Source organism: Rattus norvegicus, chromosome 5 (assembly GCF_036323735.1).
Source record: "Rattus norvegicus strain BN/NHsdMcwi chromosome 5, GRCr8, whole genome shotgun sequence".
Lineage (NCBI taxonomy): Eukaryota > Metazoa > Chordata > Mammalia > Rodentia > Muridae > Rattus > Rattus norvegicus.
In genome coordinates this window covers 44,240,287-44,259,760 of record NC_086023.1, presented here as the reverse complement: position 1 = coordinate 44,259,760, position 19,474 = coordinate 44,240,287, and the positions used below count along the sequence as shown (strand labels likewise).

The 19,474-nt window shown below is 35.5% G+C and overlaps 1 protein-coding gene across 2 annotated transcripts in view; it reads left to right on the top strand.

The window, feature by feature from the left end:
- Nucleotides 1-19,474, top strand: part of Fut9 (fucosyltransferase 9) — a 212,839-nt gene that overhangs the window by 101,449 nt on the left and 91,916 nt on the right. For both annotated transcript variants that reach the window (XM_039110877.2, NM_053465.2), the window contains exon 2: nt 6,828-6,912. The gene's annotated coding sequence lies outside the window, so the exon portion shown is untranslated. The remainder of the gene's footprint in view (nt 1-6,827; nt 6,913-19,474) is intronic.

Sequence of the window (19,474 nt, the reverse complement as noted above, 5' to 3'; positions counted from 1 at the left end):
TTATTGCAGTAATCACTCACCTGTCTCAATTGAATTTTAGGTCCCAGAGATAAATATGCTTGGAAACTTAATGATTGTGGCTAATTCTTGACTCCTACAGTTCAGTATTTAATAAGCCACATTCAAGTCTGACTTTCTGAGGAACCTCAACACTATTCCCTGAAGTTCATAGACATATCAACTACATTTACCTTGCTCATAAGGTTCAAGATGGATCAACCAAGGCAAGTAGACAATAGGGAAGGGACAAGAAAATCTCACTGTAGAGAGATTCCAATTCCAAGTGATAAAAGTGAAGCTATTAGAATTCATAAAGGCCTTACATATTCATCTCTTCTCTTGTTATCAGTTATGGACCAAGTGAAATGATATGCATTTCAAAATCAGCTTCCAAATAGAATGCTGGATTATCAGCTGCAAAATAGAATGCTGAATTAACATGCATTATTTCACTCCCTCTTCCTCTTCACCTGTTTTTTTTCTTTTGTTTCTTTTTTTTGTGCTATTAGAGCCCACAATCTTAGTCATATATTTTCTTAATATAAAGGTAAAACCAACATTTCCATATAGTGAGGATGGTTTCTGATGTTTCTTTGCTTGTCCATGCTCATTATATAGAAGGACCCCTTTAGGCCCTGAAGTTTAGGGCATCACAGGCTGATCATGATACAAATCTACAAGTAAAAATTGGACCTCTGGAATCAACTTTTCTGGATTGCATTTACTTGGGTGTACTCACAAGATATACTTGCGTGACCAAGGTGTGGTGTTTTAAACATGAATTGCCCTCATAGACTTACATTTTAATGCTTATAGAATGGTATTAGGAGGCCTTAATAGGAGGCATGGCATTGTTGGCTGTAGTGTATCAATAGGAGTGTATTTTTTTTTGAATTTCAAATGCCTAAGGCAAGTCCGGTTGTTCTCTTTTCCTTCTGTCTGTCAATCTAGATGTAGAACTCAACTCATTCTTCAGCATTATGTCAGCTTGTGCTTGCCATGCTTCCTGTCATGTCTTAAATGGATTATACCTCGGAACAGTAAGCCAGCCCTATTAAATGTTTTCCTTTGTAAGAGTTGCCATGATCATAGTTATCTCTGCACAGCAATAGAAACACTAATTAAAACACTTGGATAAGCTACTGAACTTCTGAGTATGCAATGCTTTTTATGTGCAAATAACATTAATAAATAGAACTGTTTACAGAATTAAATGAGCATGTAGACCATAGACTGTCTTCCTCTTTCTCTCCCTCTACTCCTCCCTCCCTGCTTCCCTTTCCCCTTCTCTTCATCTCTTTCTCACTCACCCGTACATACACATAGAACATAAAACTGCCAGGCCCTAACTCACCTTCCCTGCCTCCTGCATGGCCTCTGTTGTACTTCCTATGTCTCTGCTCCACTAAAGTCAGATGATGTTTTAGTTCCACACTCTATTATCCTCCCTTCTTGTCTGTGAGCACGCTGCACTGTGGGTTGCCATTTAGCATTCAGCAGGCACAGTGTATTTTCTATTAAGCCCCTGCCAGGGAAAATGGAGCACTGCTACATTTGTGTCCCCAGACAAACATTTTGTACAAAGTTCTTCATTAGTCTTCCTTTTCTTTTTCTCTTTAGATATGAACCTTTCAAGGACGAAAAGAATGTGTTAGAAGTTCTGGTATTCATAGCATCTAGCCACTGTTAGCTACCTAGAAGGCATTTAGAAGAACTGTATGTTGAATTAATGTGGGCATGAAGACCCGGTCTAGTAATTGTGAAGCCATAAAATTCTATTTAAAGTGTGGTCACAGGAATTGACTCTGTGACCCCTTCTGGCTGCAAATCTAATTTATTGCTATAAATGGCATAAAGTAATTGTCATTATTTGTTCAAAAGTCATTGTCCTTTAATCATATCTACTGACTTGAACCAAGGGGCATGTGTCCATTAACAGAATGAAGTTTTAAATATACCAACAATGGTACTAGCAGCATCATTTCATGACCTCTAAAGTTTTCTTCTATCGAAGCGATGTTTCTATTTCTATTTTTCTGTTCTTTTTATGTGAATGTAATTTAGCACTGTGATTAATCATTTTCAGTCTCTTTGATCAACTAATTTAATATTAATTGAAAAAATATGTAAAACCAATAGGTATCCATTTTTTGCCCTTGGTAATTTTTACTCAAATGTACTGTAGTGTTGTCCTGTACAAATATTCATTGATATTACTCAAGTAAAGGCTTCTATACAGAAAAGTAATATACTCCGATTCATCAAAATTTGCATCCATGAGGTGTCACATCCATGAAATGTTTCCTCACGAATCCAAAGACCTGATTTAGAACCTCTGAAACGCATAGTGGAAGCAAAGAACCAGGCCATGTAAATTTTTTGCAGACTTCCATACACATTCTATAGTACACTCACACACATGCACATACACACATGGAAATGCATATAAACACACATTCACATACACTTAATCAATCTAAAACCATAAATGTATTTACATTAAAGAAGCGATAAAATTGATGCTGGAGAGATGACTCATTATTTAAGAGCACTGACCTGTTTTCCAAAGACTTACTATCAATTCCCAGCATCTATTTGGACTCGCATGACCCTCTGTAATTCCACTTTCAGGATATCTGGACCCAGTACACTGTTTTGGCCTCAGTGGCTGACAGGTAAACAAGCAGCGAGCAGATAGACATGTTGGCAAAAAACTCATACACATAAAAATATTTAAAAAGGAATATTAAAAAAATTAATCAAATTTTAAATATCTCACAAATCCAAACATTTCCTTTCTGATTACCAATAATTCAACTGCCCCCATTAAAATAGTCTTTGGGATGCTTTCCAATTATCTGTTATGATTTTCATGAGTCCATGTTAGTCCCCTAATGAAACTTCTTCTATCCCATGGTGCTTTGAGAATAATCTGAGTTCCTTAGAATGGGTTTCAAGGCCCAACCAGGTATAATCTGTCTGTAAGCCCTGCTTCCACTCACTGAACCCACTATAGGTACAGTCTTATTTTTTACCCATTTTTTAAATTGGGTATTCCTTATTTACATTTCAAATGTTATTTCCTTCCCAGGTTTCCTGTCCATCAGCCCCCTAACCCCTCCCCCTCTCCTTCTCTAAGTATGTTTCCCTCCCCAATCACTCCCACTTACAGCACCCCTGACAATCCACTACACCGCGGGTCCAACCTTGGCAGGATCAAGGGCTTCTCCTACCATTGGTGCCCAGCAAGGCCATCCTTTGCTACATATGCAGTTGGAGCCCAGGATCAGTCCATGTATAGTCTTTGGGTAGTGGTTTAGTCCCTGGAAGCTCTGGTTGGGTGGCATTGTTGTTCTTATGGGGTTGCAAGCTCCTTCAGCTCTTTCAGTCCTTTCTCCAAATCCTCCAAAGGGGGTCTCATTCTCAGTTTAGTGGTTTGCTGCTAGCATTCGCCTTTGTGTTTGACATGTTCTGGCTGTGTCTCTCAGGAGAGATCTATATCTGGTTCCTGTCAGCATGCACTTTTTAGCTTCATCCATCTTATCTAGTTTTGGTGGCTGTATATATATGGGCCACATGTGGGGCAGGCTCCAAATGGCTGTTTCTTTTTTCCCTTAAATATGCATTATTTGTTTCTGACCTGTGATCTTTGTGTCTGCTTTTCATCTTCGAAGGTCAAAAATGTAAGGTGATGCACATGAGCCTGGTGTTCCCAGATTGCACCCTCCTTTTTATTAATATCTTTCATGTAGGGAATTACAAATGGCACATTATATGCTTCATGAAAATAAATGCTGAATTGTGTTTTACCTAAATGTGAGAAACATAGTTCAGCAGAAGAAATTCTACCAACTAAAGCACTTTCATTGTTTTTTTTGTTTTGTTTTGTTTTTTGTTTTTGTTTTGTTTTTGTTTGTTTTTTGTCAATTGAGGAATTAACAATATTGAAAATAGGTACCTAAGTAGAATAATGTTTAAATTTTTTCCAAGGAAGCCGTGTGCAATTGAGTCAACAATTAAGAAACGTGACTTTGTGATGTCAGGGCTACATTTGACATGTGACATGGACATTCGACATGTGCACCTTGGTACTTCCCTTTTTTTTAAAAAAATTAAGTTTTATGTTTACATCCTGCTTACAGCTTCTCTTCCTTCCTCTCCTCCCAGGCCTTTCTGTCCATCTATCCCTTCTCCCCTTCTAGAAAAGGGGACCTCCCAGTACCCGTGAGGGGTTTGAATTATCTTCAAGGTGAAAACTGAGAAAAGCAATTCTCAAAGTCCTACTTAGAGCACATTGCCCACAATACTATGATGAAGGCTGCAAATTATGAAGCAGCATAGCTCCATTTTCTGCTACATTTGCCAAAAACAAAACAAAACCGAAAGAAAAAAAGCCCAGAAAACATATAGGTATGGTTTTATTTATATAAGTAGGCAGAACATTAATCCATACTTGCATTTTCTTAAAATGTGTTTGAATTGACATTAAAGTGTATACTTTAAGAAAGGGAGTACTAAAATTGACAGAGATTTAAATTATCTTTATTTCAAGTATACATAACTGAAGACTTCATTAACTGCTTATTAAAATTAGAGAAAATTATTTAAATATACTAATTCCAGTGTAGCAAATTTTAAAGCCTTATGACCATGGCGATGAAGTAACAGTTGTATGTGCATGATGTGTATCTATGTATTTGTGTGTATATGTGTATATGTGCATGCAAGGCATCGAACAAATAGCTTTAGTGGCCTCTATGGGAATGGAATTTAGTGATTCTATGATCAGCATAAGTAGGATGTAAGTGTATGTAGTGAGATTTCAGGAGGCCTTATCTTAAGGTCATAGCTGAATCTTTTCCTCGTTTAATCTGTATTCTCTAAGATAAAGATGTTTGTTCTGATAAGTTGGTCACACACACCAGTAATCTTAGGGCTGATTGAACAGTGGGAAGCTGAAGCAGAAGAATTACATTTGAAGCTGCTCTTAAGGACACTGCCAGTCTCTAAATTAAAAAAAAAAAACAAAAAACAACAACAACAACAACAAAAAAACCATTGCTATTTGCGCTCTCTCTCTCTCTCTCTCTCTCTCTCTCTCTCTCTCTCTCTCTCTCTCTCTCTGTTTCTCTTTCGCCCCTCCCTCCGCCTCTCTCTTTCTCTCTTATCTTATTGGATAATTTTTATATTTACATTTCAAAAGTTATCCCTCGGTTTCCCATGGATAAAACTCCCCTCCCCCTCTCCCTACCCCTGTTTCATCCCACCCACCCCTTTCCACCTTCCAGCCCTGACGTTCACCAACACTGGTGCGCAGAGCATTGGCAGGAACAAGGGCCTCTTCTTCCATTGATGCCCAACAAGGCCATCCTCTGCCACATATGCAGCTGGTGCCATGGGTCTGTCTATGTGTACTCTTGGGATGGTAGTTGAGATCCTGGGAGTTCTGGTTGGTTGGTATTGTTTGTTCTTATGGGGTTGTAAAACCCTTCATCTCATTCAGTTCTTTCTCTAACTCCTCCGTGCTTAGTTCAATGGTTGGCTGCAAGCATCTGCCTCTGTATTTGTCATGTTCTGGCACAGCCTCCCAGGAGACAGCTGTATCAGGCTCCTGTCAGCTTGCATTTCTTGGCTATACCGATATTCTCTGCTTTTGTTGGCTATATGTATGTGGGCTGGATCCCCAGGTGGGGCACTGCTTCAGTCTCTGCTGTACATTTTGTCTCCATATTTTCTCCTAAGAATATTTTTGTTCTCCATTCTAAGGACTGAAGCATTCACACTTTGGCCATCTTTCTTTTTGAGTTTCATATGATCTGTGGATTGTATCTAGGGCAATCTGAGCTTTTGAGCTAATATCCACTTATCAGTGAGTACATATCATGTGTGCTTTTGATTGTGTTACCTCACTCTGGTCTCATCCATTTGCCTATGAATTTCATGAAGTCATTGTTCTTGATAGCTGATAGAACTCCATTGTGTAGATGTACCACATTTTCTGTATCCATTCCTCTGTTGAGGGACATCTGTGTTCTTTCCAGATTCTGGCTATTATAAATAAGGCTGCTATGAACATAGTGGTGCATGTGTCCTTGTTATATGTTGGAGCATATTTTGCATATATGTCCACGAGTGGTATAGCTGGGTCCTCAGGCAGTGCAATGTCCAATTTTCTGAGGAACCTCCAGACTGATTTTCAGAATGGTTGTACCAGCTTGTTCTCTCTAGTGAATTCCAGGGCATCAACTTCCCATCTTTTAATTAACTGTAATCTTATTCATAATAAAATGAATAATTCAAGAAATTGTGATAACAGTTCTCTTTACTTATATGAACCATGTATGTCAGCTGACAAATATCAACTTGAAAATGAAAGATGTACATATTATGCAGGTCACCTCATCTTTTGACCTTCATTTTATTAACCATCCATACAATTGAAGCATTCAGAAAGTTTAGTAAGTTTTTATTATATTTTTTCCTGTGTACTTAATTTATAATATAAATAAAATGCATACTAAAAGTGTATTGTGTATGAAATATATGTATTTGGCTCTCAAGATTTAACCACTCCCTTAGAGTCTCACAGAATCCACTCTTTAAATGATATATATTAACCAATGACTGGTGGTATTTTTGCTTGTGTTTCGATAGTATTTGCCTAAGAACTAAAAAGACAACTATGTATTGGCATGAGATAATGCTGTTTGAAAAAAGGTACATGTTTATGAGGTGAGGTACATGATCTCTGGCCATATGGTTATTTAATAGTATGTGTGGCACACTTGACACATTTAACTAATCTCTACTTTATTTACCTTTCACAGATTTAGAATGTGATAAGTCAAGTATCTGAACACAGTGGAGTAGTTCAACACTCATCTCAGCTTTCCATGATATGTTCTCTACCGTGTGAGTATACATTCACTTTTCTACTCAGCTTGATAGTGTGGAAATATATCATTCAGTCTGCACTCACAGTGACTGTATATTGTTTGGGAAAATTATATGTTAAAACTCATTCAACTCATAATAAATTTAGATTATCTGATTTGAGACGAAGTTTTACAGTATTAGACTTAATACTATTTCAACATTACAGCATGAAGTAATTGTTATGGTAAAGTAATGTGCTGGCCTTCAATCCTATGTGAAATCTTTAAATTTCTATGATCATTAAGTATCTTTGCATTCCTAGGAAATCATAAGTATCATATTTTGAAACAGTTATGCTACATTCTGAAAAGTTCTTGAAATGTGTTTGATAGATATTACTTGCAATGGAATTTTAAGTTCGAGTCAGTTTCTTTCTTTCTTTCTATTTTGTTCTCCAGTAGCTATTTATTGAAAATGTGTTTTTGTAATACTGACCTGGTCAACATTTGAAATACAGTTTCTATATGAATATTAGTTTTTAACAGCAATAAACTTTCAAAGATCACAAATGAAATCATTATAAATTAAAAAATAATTTATGAGCCAGGGTGTGGTAGCACTTGCCTTTAACCCCAGCAATCAGGAGGCAGAGGGAGATGGGTCTTTAAATTTGAGGCCAGCTTTGTCTACTGAGATTTCTAGGATAGCCAGAGCTGTACAAAGAAAACATAGCTCAATAAAAATGTCCCAACATTACATGACCCAATAATTCCATTCCTATGTATTTACCCAAGTGAAGAGAAAACTCATTTTACTTGAAATGAATATAAATATTTATACTAACTTCATATTTATTTATCAAAATTTGGAAATAATGAAAATATTGTTGGGTGCAGTAACACATGCTTGTGACTCCTGCACTGAAGAGACCAAAGCAAGGGAAAATGTCTGAGGACAGTGTGTAATGGTTTAAAGGCAGCTTGAATATACAGTTCAATTCAGTTTCAAAGATGCAAACAAAAAAATTTGTATTTAATTGTTGAATTAAAAAACAAACTGGAATATCAGTACCACAGTATTCAACAATAAAAAAGTTACTGATTTCATGAATATATAGATTCTATATTTTTTCTGTTCAATACTGAAGAATGAATCCAAGGCCTGGTGCCTGCTAATCAAATACTCAGCCATTTATACACCCAAGCCCCCCATGTATAAATCCCAAAACCATTTGGTAATGGAAGAGGAAAGCCCCAGATGTCTAAGTATTATTTAATACCAAGGATCTAAATTCCTGAAAAAGACACAACTGAAACAGGAAGGAGCAAACCCATTGTTATGTGGGATTGATGCACAGGATAACTGGCTCCAAAATCTTCTGGTTGCATCAGGAGAATGGGGATGACAAGGCTGTTCTGTATGGTCTCAATTGCTAGATAAATTGAATCAAATGCACAAAACTCTTTAAGTTTTGACATTAACAATGTTAACTCTTAACACTGAGTTATACAGAATAGAAATAAGGAACTGAACCAAAGTGTCTCTCAGGTAGTGGGGAAACTGACAACTTTTATAATTAATTGCAGAGGCAAGATATGATTGAGTGTAGCAGAGAGAAGTTATCAATTTTTTAGATTGAAAAATAATACTTTGTCAAATTCAAATCTAAGAGAATAAGGTTAACGGCATAAAGAGTAGCAGATGTATTCTACTTCTACTGGATAGTTTTCCCTCAATGAAGTATAGATTAGCAACTCTGAAACCATTTTTTATCTATGTAGTGTAAAATATGTGAGTAAATGAACCACTAGTAAAAGGAAGAATGTTTCCATAAGAGAAGAAGCTATTCACAAATGGAAATGGTTGCCTTGAAATATGCATATAATGACAATTAATAAAATAAGAGGCTATCAATTTTAGAAAGAGCAATGAGGAATATACAGAAGTATTTGGAAATAGGAAAGGGAGGAAAATGTACCCATGTGTACCTATGGTTATCTCTTATAACTCTAGCTGTATTTATGGAACATTTCTGGAAACAGAGACAATGCATGGCAACAGCTGCTTTGCGTGTCTGAGTTTCACATAAAACACAACTAGACCTCCAGAAAGTGATGGCTGATTCTTGATCAGGACAAGAAAAATGCATGGCAATTCTGAAACATTGAGCTTTCAGTAACTCATGCTCAACTGCGAATAACTAATAGGAGACTACAGTTTGACTGAGAAAACACAGCCCTTGAATTCATACTCACATAATTCAGTGTACAAATAAATAAGTGTAAAGACAAATACTCTTTGAATAACATCTGCAATTATTATATGCTGATCCCTCCTCTACTCCTGAAAAGGAAGATTAATTCTGTTCCTCAGTGTAGTCTAATGTGACAACTCTTTTATAGAGAACAGTATATGGAAACAAGTGTTAGAGATCCTGTCAGGCAGCAGCCTTGTGGTGCCACCACCATTAACATCTCCATTCATAAACTCTGGAGATACTTTTTTCCCTGGTGCAGAGGTAAGGACATTGCGGTTCTGTGATACCCTCTCTCTTAGTGCTCATATCCTGAGTTTTCTCACAACAACAAGTTGGAGGAACATAAATCAAAAGAAATAAGTATGAAATGATTCACACAATCACATGAATGTTCTAGGGTAATGATGGGAAGAATTGAGCATCACAGCTGAAGACCACGAGTGAACAGTGTGACTTATTTCAATGGCATATTCTGGGTTTAGGTCTGAAAGAAAGAAATGAGTAAGAGAGATACAGCTGACAAATTCTGCCAGAGACCTGGGGCTGGCTTAATGTCATTGTCTAAATTGATTTCTGCCAGTTGGTTTATGCCATGTTAACTAGGGAAGAAGCCAGAAAGGGGAACAGATAATACTCTATACATCCTTATGTGAGTTGGGATTTCTATTGCATAGTGTTAACACTATGACCAAAAGCACCTTGGGAAGGATACAGTTTAGTCCATCTTACAATATCATATCACAAGATATCACTGAAGTCAGTACAGAAGTTCAGAAAGGACAGGAACCTGGAAACAGGCACAGATACAGAGGCCTTGAAGGAGTGCTGCTACTCGCTTGCTCATCTTGGCTTGCTCGGCTTGCCATGTTATAAAACCTCAGAACACTAGCCCAGAGGAAAGAGCACCTGCAATAGGCTGAATCCTCCCACACGAGTCACTAATTAAAAAAAGAAATCACCACAGGTTTGCTAGGAGGGTGAAAGCATTTTCTCAGTTTAAGTTTCTGCTTCCAAAATGACTTGACCAGAATTAATATGTAAATATAGAGATATTAAAACGTAGCACCGAAAAATGAGTAAAGGGATGTGAATACACGTCTTCTAAAGATCAGCTAGGTGGACGTATGTATAGGGGTAATGGAGATAAACATAGCGTTTAGTAGAAATGACAAATCTAGTGTCTACTGCCCAGTGTGGGAAGTAGTGTTCATTGTAGTCTATCATGTATAGGGTCCAAATGCAAAGCCATCATAAGAAGACTGATATTAATTATTACTTGATCAATACATGTTACATGTTTGCACTGAGATATTACACTGTGCTTGATAAATGCATAAAATTATTATGTGACAATCAAAATAATATTTTTAAGTGTCTGAGACAGGAATGTAAGTGACCCTGTTTCATCATTATCCACTCGATAGCTGGTTATGCGCCATGCTAATTAAGACATCACACTAATATAACATAATTTCATTTAATTAAAATTAAAAATGGAAATTCTACTACTAAGAAGGTTATTTTATGTGAAATATAAGCTTTCTACTCTTTTGTAGAAATGTATTTAGACTTTTTCTTTGTTTACTGTAGTTAATTATCTTTCATATAGATTTCCTTTCTGGGTTACAATATGATAATTATTAAAGTTACTTTCATGTGTTTAGATTTTAACCACACACTATCCATGCTATCTAAATGTCAGTTTCCATTGCTCTGTATTCCACTTGGCTCTGTTCTCTGACAATATTATCCTTCTGGACAAACAAGCACAGCTTTTTAATATAGAAATTTAGTCTGGTCAGCCTATATTCAAATTTCATTTAATATATGCCAAATAGAAAAGATGCTGTTAAAATAAGTGCCTTAAATCTACTGTGCAAAGTAGTTGAATGTTTAGGGCTGTCAGTGCTTTTCGTTTTTACTCAATAAGTCTCTGTTTTAATAATAAAGCCTATTTCATTTTTTCATGACTTTGTTTTGGTTTTATTAAAAGTTTATTCTAATGTCTTTTGTACCTTAGTTCTCGACTCTAAGTACATTACGATGGGGCATATTTTGCTTTCAGTTAAAATAAAACAAAACATAAACATGCTTGCAAAAGAAGATAGCGATGTCAGGAGTAGTGGGAAATTTCCAAGACTTCGAGTATGGGAGGGGCTCTCTAGTGCCATGATTGATGCTGTGTGTCCTTTATTTCTCATGATATGATACTTGAAAAGGTAGATGGAGATACAGGAAGATACATAATGTACAAGGGGGAGGGGAGAAGTAGATAAATAACAGATAACACATTCTTCCATTATACCAAACATAACACAAACAGGTCATAACCACATATGAAAAGTGAACTTAAAGTAACAATGCTAAAATACATAGTAGAGTAAAAGTCAGTGGCTATGAAGTACTGTGTATGATATTATGCTATTTTGCTTAATCATCATGCATCCAAATGATATTTTACTATTTTAATAGTCAGCTATAAGTACCTCAAAATTTATGCCTTATAAAATAGGTCAAAAGAAAGAAAGACCTAGTCAACAAAATAGTTTTTAAATTGTGCTTTTTTTCTTTTGAGGTGGCCGTGAATTTTTACAGAATCCTATGTTTTCCCTGTAGCTATACTACTAAGAGACAAAAACATACTTCACAGTCATCAAACCCTCAAAGGCAAAGCAAAGCAACTGAAGATTTACATTGGCAATGATTAGAATGACTAAAAGAAGAAAAAGTTCTCTCAACTTTTACTTAAAACCTACATATGTGTTAAGTGCATTTCTAGCTACTTTTGAAAATGAAACATCCTTCATGAATTTTCAGTTTCAAGCATTACCTCCTGCATTTATTTTGGTTTCATTTATTTGGTTTATTTTTATTTGTTTGTTTCATACAATGGATTTCAGTCATTTTTACACTCTTCCCCATTGCTTCCTGATTACTCCTCCCATGTGTACTTACCCAATTTTATATCCTGTTTTTAAAATCCATGAAGACCAATTTGTGCCACTAATATATGGTTGGCTTAATCAGCAACTATACTATTAGGGAAAACTGTCTTTCCTTCTCCCAGAAGATAACAAATACCAATAGACCATGATTAAGAATGCTTGTCAAACTCCCCTCTGCATGCTGGGATTTGGTCCTGCACAGTGTATTTATTATTACTATTGATTTTATAAGCTGTTAAAAATTATTGTGAGTTCATATGTTCATATGCTCTGCCCTATCCAGAAGATACTGTTTCCTTGTAATTATCTAATATCTCTACATCTTTTTTTTTTCTGCCCTGTTTTCTACAATGATCCCTGAGTCTTAGGAAGGCAGTATATATACATATATTCCTTTTAATGCTGAACATTCTGTGGTTTCTTACTTTCTTCACCTTGGTAAATTGTGATTCTCTGTGTTAATCACCATATATTTGTAAACATACGCTTCTCAGATCAGAATTCATCTATACATTCATAGGTAAGAGTAATAGTCATTAGGAATAAGTTTAATACTATGTCCATCTAGGAAAAGAATAGAAGTTGGTTCTTTCCTAGGTCTTATGACCTGTCTATCCATAGCTTTTTGGATCAAAGATGGTGACTGCTCTGGGTTTATTCTTTCAGCGTAGTGCAGGATTTAAATCTAACTAGAAAGAAATTGGTTACTCCCCTCATATTTTTGCCACTATTTCACTAATGAGAATGTCTTCCAAGGTCACTCATTATTATCTTTTACAGACTTCACAGTTAGGTACCTTTGACAATTTACTTTTGTAGCATGCTTAGTATCTTGTAGAACTATAAAAGTTAGCCAGTAGTGATAAGTTTTCAGATCCATATCTGTTTAGGTTAGTAATAGTCTATGACTCTAATATTTTGATAATAAGGTTGTACGGCCAAGTTCTGTGGAAAATCAAAGAGAAATGGCAATAGCCACTGATGTTTGATGAGCTATAGTACCTTACTAAATGATGACTCAAAAAGAAGTGACCCATTCCTGAAACTTGGTTTTATTCATTTGTCTCTGGCATCAAATGGGGAACTCTTTGCTTTGTTTTAGAAATAGAGAGATAGACAGATGTGTAACAGCAATTGTAAAAGACGCTATGTATTTGTAGAGTAAGGGAGTTGATGGAAGGAGTGGAAGGTAGCAAACAAAAACAAAAACAAAAGGTGGAGACCTGGTGTAATTATATTGTAATTCCAAACTAATGAATTTTATTTTATATATGTATATATACATATATATTATATATTATATTTGCACGCATTTTAAGAATCTTCTAACATAGAAGGTTGTAATATATTTTCAAAGGTTCTTTACATACCCCAGACAGATTTTCTAGGCTAAAATATAAGATGATGAAAGCTAGTTTGCTTATGGGATAAAGGAACATTTATTTGTGATGGTGATTATGTAATTTATTGTAGTTACTATAAAAATCTGTGTGCACGTGCCTCAAAAATCTAAGAGTACATCTATCACATGATTGGACTATATCACTCTTGGTTCTTACCTAAAAGACTGCATATCTTACTCTAGAGAAATCTGCTTGTCCTTGTTCTTTGGTAGTCTACTCACCACAGCAAGGAATGAGAATAGCTTTGATGTTCATCAGCTCGTGAATGGCTATTAGAAATATGGTATGTTTACATACCTGAGGATTACTCAGCTACTACCAAAAATAAAATTTCGAAAACCATAGGTAAGCTGATGTAGGTGGAAATAATCTTTCTGAGCAAAGTAACTCCCAGCCAGAAAATACAAATGTCCCATGTTTTCCCTCATCCATAGGTGTTAATATTGAATCTTCAGATGTATGTGTTTTATTTAAAATACACATAAATATCAGGAAATTATCAAGAATCCATGAGGAGGTAAGGTCAAGAAGTATAGATATGTCACACTGTTTTAATGGGTTAAAGTGAAATGATGGAAGGATAAAGTTTAAACTGTAATTTGGGCAGAGTAAAGCATACAGGAGAAAATATGGGACAGAATAAATAACATCATTTTTCTTCCTTCTATCTCTCTTAAAAAAATCTTCACTTTTATTATTTTTTATGAATAAACTCTTTAAGTTCACTGTATTTTATATAGCAAAAAGTAAAGGATACTAATCTAAATTTATACTTTTAAATTAATGTCATTAATCTACAACCTTCAAAAAAAAACCTTAATATAGTGTACTTTACATTCCTTAGTTTGGAGTACTATTTTCAGAGTCAATCACAATGTTGCTGTAGGGTGGTATAACACCATGCCAAGCTGTACTTATGCTCAGAGCCTATGTTGAAGACAGAACACTAACTTAGGCCATGAAGTGAGACTATCTGTTTTCAGCAGAAAATGAAAGATGCTAGGCAGACAAGAAGAGCTTTAGGAACATGTTTCAAGGTAGCTTCTTTGCTGTGATATGAGATCTTTTGCTCCAAATCTTTGGGATCATCTGCTAACTTTATATGTGTCTTATGCGAGTGTGTAAGGTAAAAAATGAGGAGAAAGTTTAACAGGTAATTTTCATTTTCAGTGTTAAACAATGAGAGGAAAAAGCACATTTATGTTGCATGAGCCAGGTTTGAAATTTGGAAATTTGTTTCTCTTGATACAGCAGACAGCTTTGGGGAGTTATTAAAACCACAGTCTAAATATATTTCATTCAGAATACTACCACATCAAAATTTATATAGTTATTGTTTATGTTTCTTTTCTTTTACTCCACAATTACACTTCAGCATTAATCACAGAACTCTCAGTCACCAATATTGGAAATCCTCAATTTTAAGCAATTTTTTGGCTTATTTGAGAATGGAGGGGATATACCAGTCACACAGATTATTAGAGAAAACAGGATTGCTAGGATTGTCCAGGTTCTGGAGGGTGAGTAGCCTGTAGTAATGGACTTTGTGAAATTAATTCTATAGACTCCCTTTGTAAATACATGGTTCCTGAGGTGAGAAATGCCATTCGTTGATGGATGAACTCTCAGAAGTATGTTCTTCGAATCAACTGACTTTTTGAAGTTTATTTTGGTCCTATTTGGTTGTCTTGCAAATCCGTGTTTACTGACGTATACCGCCATCCATCCTTGACATTCATGAGAAATCCATTGTGACAGAGTGCAGAATTGTCATTGATTATGTAACTACTTTTAAGACGACTGCAGGTGACTGCTACCATAGTAGCAGAAAAGAAAATGGATTGTTCCCTGGAAACATAAGGACATTCTGTTTTGGATCTCTTTGAAGTAAACACATGACTAGAATATGAGAAGGCAATGATGAAAAGAACCAAGGAGCAATCTCTACCAACAAAAGTTGGAAGTAATGGAGAGAGGCTTTTCATTAAGTTATCTGATGGGAAAGAACATGGCACAAATCAAACAGTGAGGTGAATGTGGGAAGTTACTACCCACAGATAACAGTGCAGATAAGAGAAAAAGGCAAAAACATTGAATATACATGAATCAAGTTGCACAAGAAAACTTATTTTCTACTTTAGTATAAGTTGGAAATTATACTTTTTTGAGATAAGGTTTTATTGCGTGGCCCAGTGTTGCCTTCATTTTAAGATCTTCCCTTCTTAACCACCCCAAAATCTAGGATTATCATGTTCATTGATGTAATCATAAATGCCTTCATTTTCCATCTTGGATTGTACGGCTGATTTTCTCTGCAAACATACTCTATTGGGGTATTTGAAGGGATCTGTTCTACACTCACACTTTTGTTTATGCAGTTTCTTTCTCTATGACACATTTTATTCTTTATTCTAGAATGATCTAAAGTCCTTTCCTGACTGTCATCTTCTTGTTTCCTTGCCCACCGTAGTTTCAGTCTGAATTTCTCCCCCTCCTCCTCCTCCTCTTCCTCCTCCTCCTCCTCCTCATTCTCTTCCTCCTCCTCCTCATTCTCCTCCTCCTTGTCATCTTGTTCTTCTTCCTTCTTCCTTAATTTTTTTAAGTATAACTTTCTTACTGCAGTGTTGGCTTTTCTTTCTGTATTTGAAACCTTCTGTTGTTCTATAATACAGTGATTATTTTCTTCTCTTCTTCTCACTGCTTTTTCCAAAAAGGGCTCTTCCTTTTCTCTTTGAGAAATATGCCAATGAATTTGGCCATGGTTAGCTCACATGATGTAATGTGCCTTGTTCTATCACTTTTGAAAACTAATTGCTGTGCTATCAACAGATGACTCACTTCAATGTCACCCTTGAAAGGAAGCTTGAATTTGAAGATTAGACAAAATAATAAATGATTCCCATATCTCTTATTTACTGGCTGACTTGACATTTTCTGCCTAATTCACACTTTACAAGAACCCTGTTTTAAAAGATAGCTATGACACAGTGAAATTATATAGAAAATATATAGCACACCCCTTCATACATAGGAGAAAACACAGGGAGAAAAAACGATAAATCTTGTTTGTATGACTAGAGGACTTAAGGGACTTAGTGCCAAACATTCATTGTCTCACCACCTGGCTCTTGTCATTCAAGCCAGGGTCACTATTTATTCTCACTTGAGACTGATAATATTCTAAACTGAAAGACAACAATAGTAAAACAATGAATAAAAATTAAACTATCAAACAATATCAACCTGTATATTAGGCAGGTACTGCAAGTTAGTAACAGGATTTAAACTTCAAAAACACATAACTTAGATTTAATCTTCTCACTTATTATGTGTTGCAAGAATATGCAGCTTAGGAAGGGACTTACATTTTCCTTGTACTCACTTGAGATTACAGTTTCTTTCTTTTCTTTATAAACAATTTACACATTTGTAGTTATACTGTCCAAGTTAATATTTGCCACAACAACAAGCTAGTGAGATGTCTCGGTCGTTAATAGTACTTGCTGCTCTTGCAGACGACCTGGGCTCATTTTTCTGCATCCACCTGTGCAGCTCACGACATGACCAACATTAAGAAGCAAAGTAATGCATTACTCCAAATGATCCTAACTCCCCAACTACTGAATTCAAAGACAATGCAATAGGCAAAATGTTGGGTGAAGATTTCAAAATTTACACTTAAAAATGAGTCATGGCCACCAATAGAACACAGACAGGTACATAAATTCAATCCAGGACCAGAAGAGGAAAGCCAGATATACAGAGAAAACCATCAATAAAATGGATGAGAATGGCAGAAAAACAAACAAAAACAACATTTAGTAATCTAAACAGACATAACCAGAGAAGAAAAAGTCATGATATGTCATAGTCAGTGTACCGGAAATACAAAGCAAAAAGTATTAGGGGTCAGGTGTGATAGCTGACACCTTTAATCCCAGTACTTGGAAGGCAGAGCCAGGAGAGCTCTGCTTTTGAGGCCAGTCTGGTCTTTAGAGTGAGTTCCAGGGCAGCCAGTAACACACAGAGAAATCTTGTCCAGAAAAAAAAAAAGCCATTTTGCCAACAAAGGCAAATGCATGAGGGTATCAGATCTATTATTAGCTACACATAAAACAATAGAAGCATAGGTCAACACATTTCAAACACTGAAAGCATGCGAACCAAAATTACTATTTCTAAGAAAGCTATAGGATATTTCAAGACAAGCACAAATTAAGGCAGTTCATGATCATCAAAGCAGCTGTATTCTTATCAGAGGAGAATTACATTCTCAATCAGAAGAGCAGAAGAAGAAAAGGGAGGCGTTTTCGTAAGAGTACTAAATGAATAAAGGAAGTGAGAAAGAGTCCATCATCCCCATCTTAGTAAGATGATTAATCTTTGCCCTCAACTTATATCTGAGTCAAGTGAGAGAGATACCTTTGGGTGGCTTGTAAAAGCGTTTTTTGAAAAGAGTAACTGAAAGGAATGAAAATCTCCCCAGCTTTCAAAAATACTTCAGATAGTAAAACATCCAGGGGATGGGGTGATTTGTGGATTTTTGCATATCTGCCTTGTCCTTTGCTGGTACATGTTTGTTCTATAACTCTGCCTCTCTAGTGCAGTAGTTCTCAACTTGTGAATGCCAACACCTTTGAGGTAGCATATCAGATATCCTGTATACATAATATTACATTTTTATTCATAACACTATCAAAATTATCGTTATGAAGTAGCAATGAGATAATTTATAGTTGGAAAGGTCACGAAAACATGAGAAATTGTACTAAAGGATTGCAGCATTAGGAAGATTGAGAACCACTGCTCTAGCACATACTAACTAACTAACAATTTAAAATAACAAACAAAAATACAGAGCAGATAATTCAACCAACCAAGAAAGTGTCAATCATTGGATTATTGGAGAAACATAGATGGATGGATGGATAGCTAGATAGATGACAGATAAATGAAAGATCAATTTCTTATATTTACATTTATATTCATAGCAATATCAAAATTACAGCTGGGAAGTAGCAACAAGATAATTTATGGTTGGAGATCATGAATTTGAGTGAGAGCAAGAAAGGAAACGGAAAGGGAAACTGATATAATTATGATTTCTGATCTCAAAAAATAAAAGAAATATTTTCAAAAGAAAGATATAGTCTATCTATCTGAATGAAAAAAACTAAATTCAGCTGTTTTTTTTGTCTCCAAGAAATAGACTTCATGTGTAAAAATACCTACAGAGAGTCAAATAATGGAAGTCAATTTACCAAGTAAATGATTGCCAAAGACTTCTAATTCACATTTTAATATCTAATAAAAACGGGTTAGATATTCATGTGGATCAAGAAGATTTAACAACTATATATATATATATATATATATATATGAATGGAAATGCTGAGTTCTCAATTTCATAAAATAAGCATTAATGAGCATAGAAAGTCAGGCAGGGCTGATATAATTCTAGTCGTGACTTTAGTATTCCACATTCATTTTTACTTAAAACATCCACAGTTATCCAACAAAGAAACATCAGATGTAAGCCATTTCACAGGTTAAAACATTTATAACTTCTCTATGGAATAATAGATGCAACATAAGAGAAGGCATACTCTTCCCAACAGCCCACGGGAAACTGTGAGAGAGTGACAGACATCTCAGCTGTAAATCAAGTTTTAAAGAAATATTAAGAGGACAGAAATCATTTATTTTTCGCTTTGCTTTACAAATTCCAAATTATGATCGTGACAGCTTGTGTGATAATTTATATCTATTCTTCAAACAATAGACAAGAAATAAAATGTAAATTATTTTGTAGACCACATTGTTTCTGAAATATTCGTTATAGGCTTTATACAGCTGTAGGTGATTGAAGCAAACACATATGCCTGAGGCACTTAGAACATACAAGTAGAATTAAGTTGCACAAATCATGTAAAAAGTGAAATGTTTCCAAACAAATAAGATGGGAGAAGGATGAAGAAGGTTGGGAAAATTAA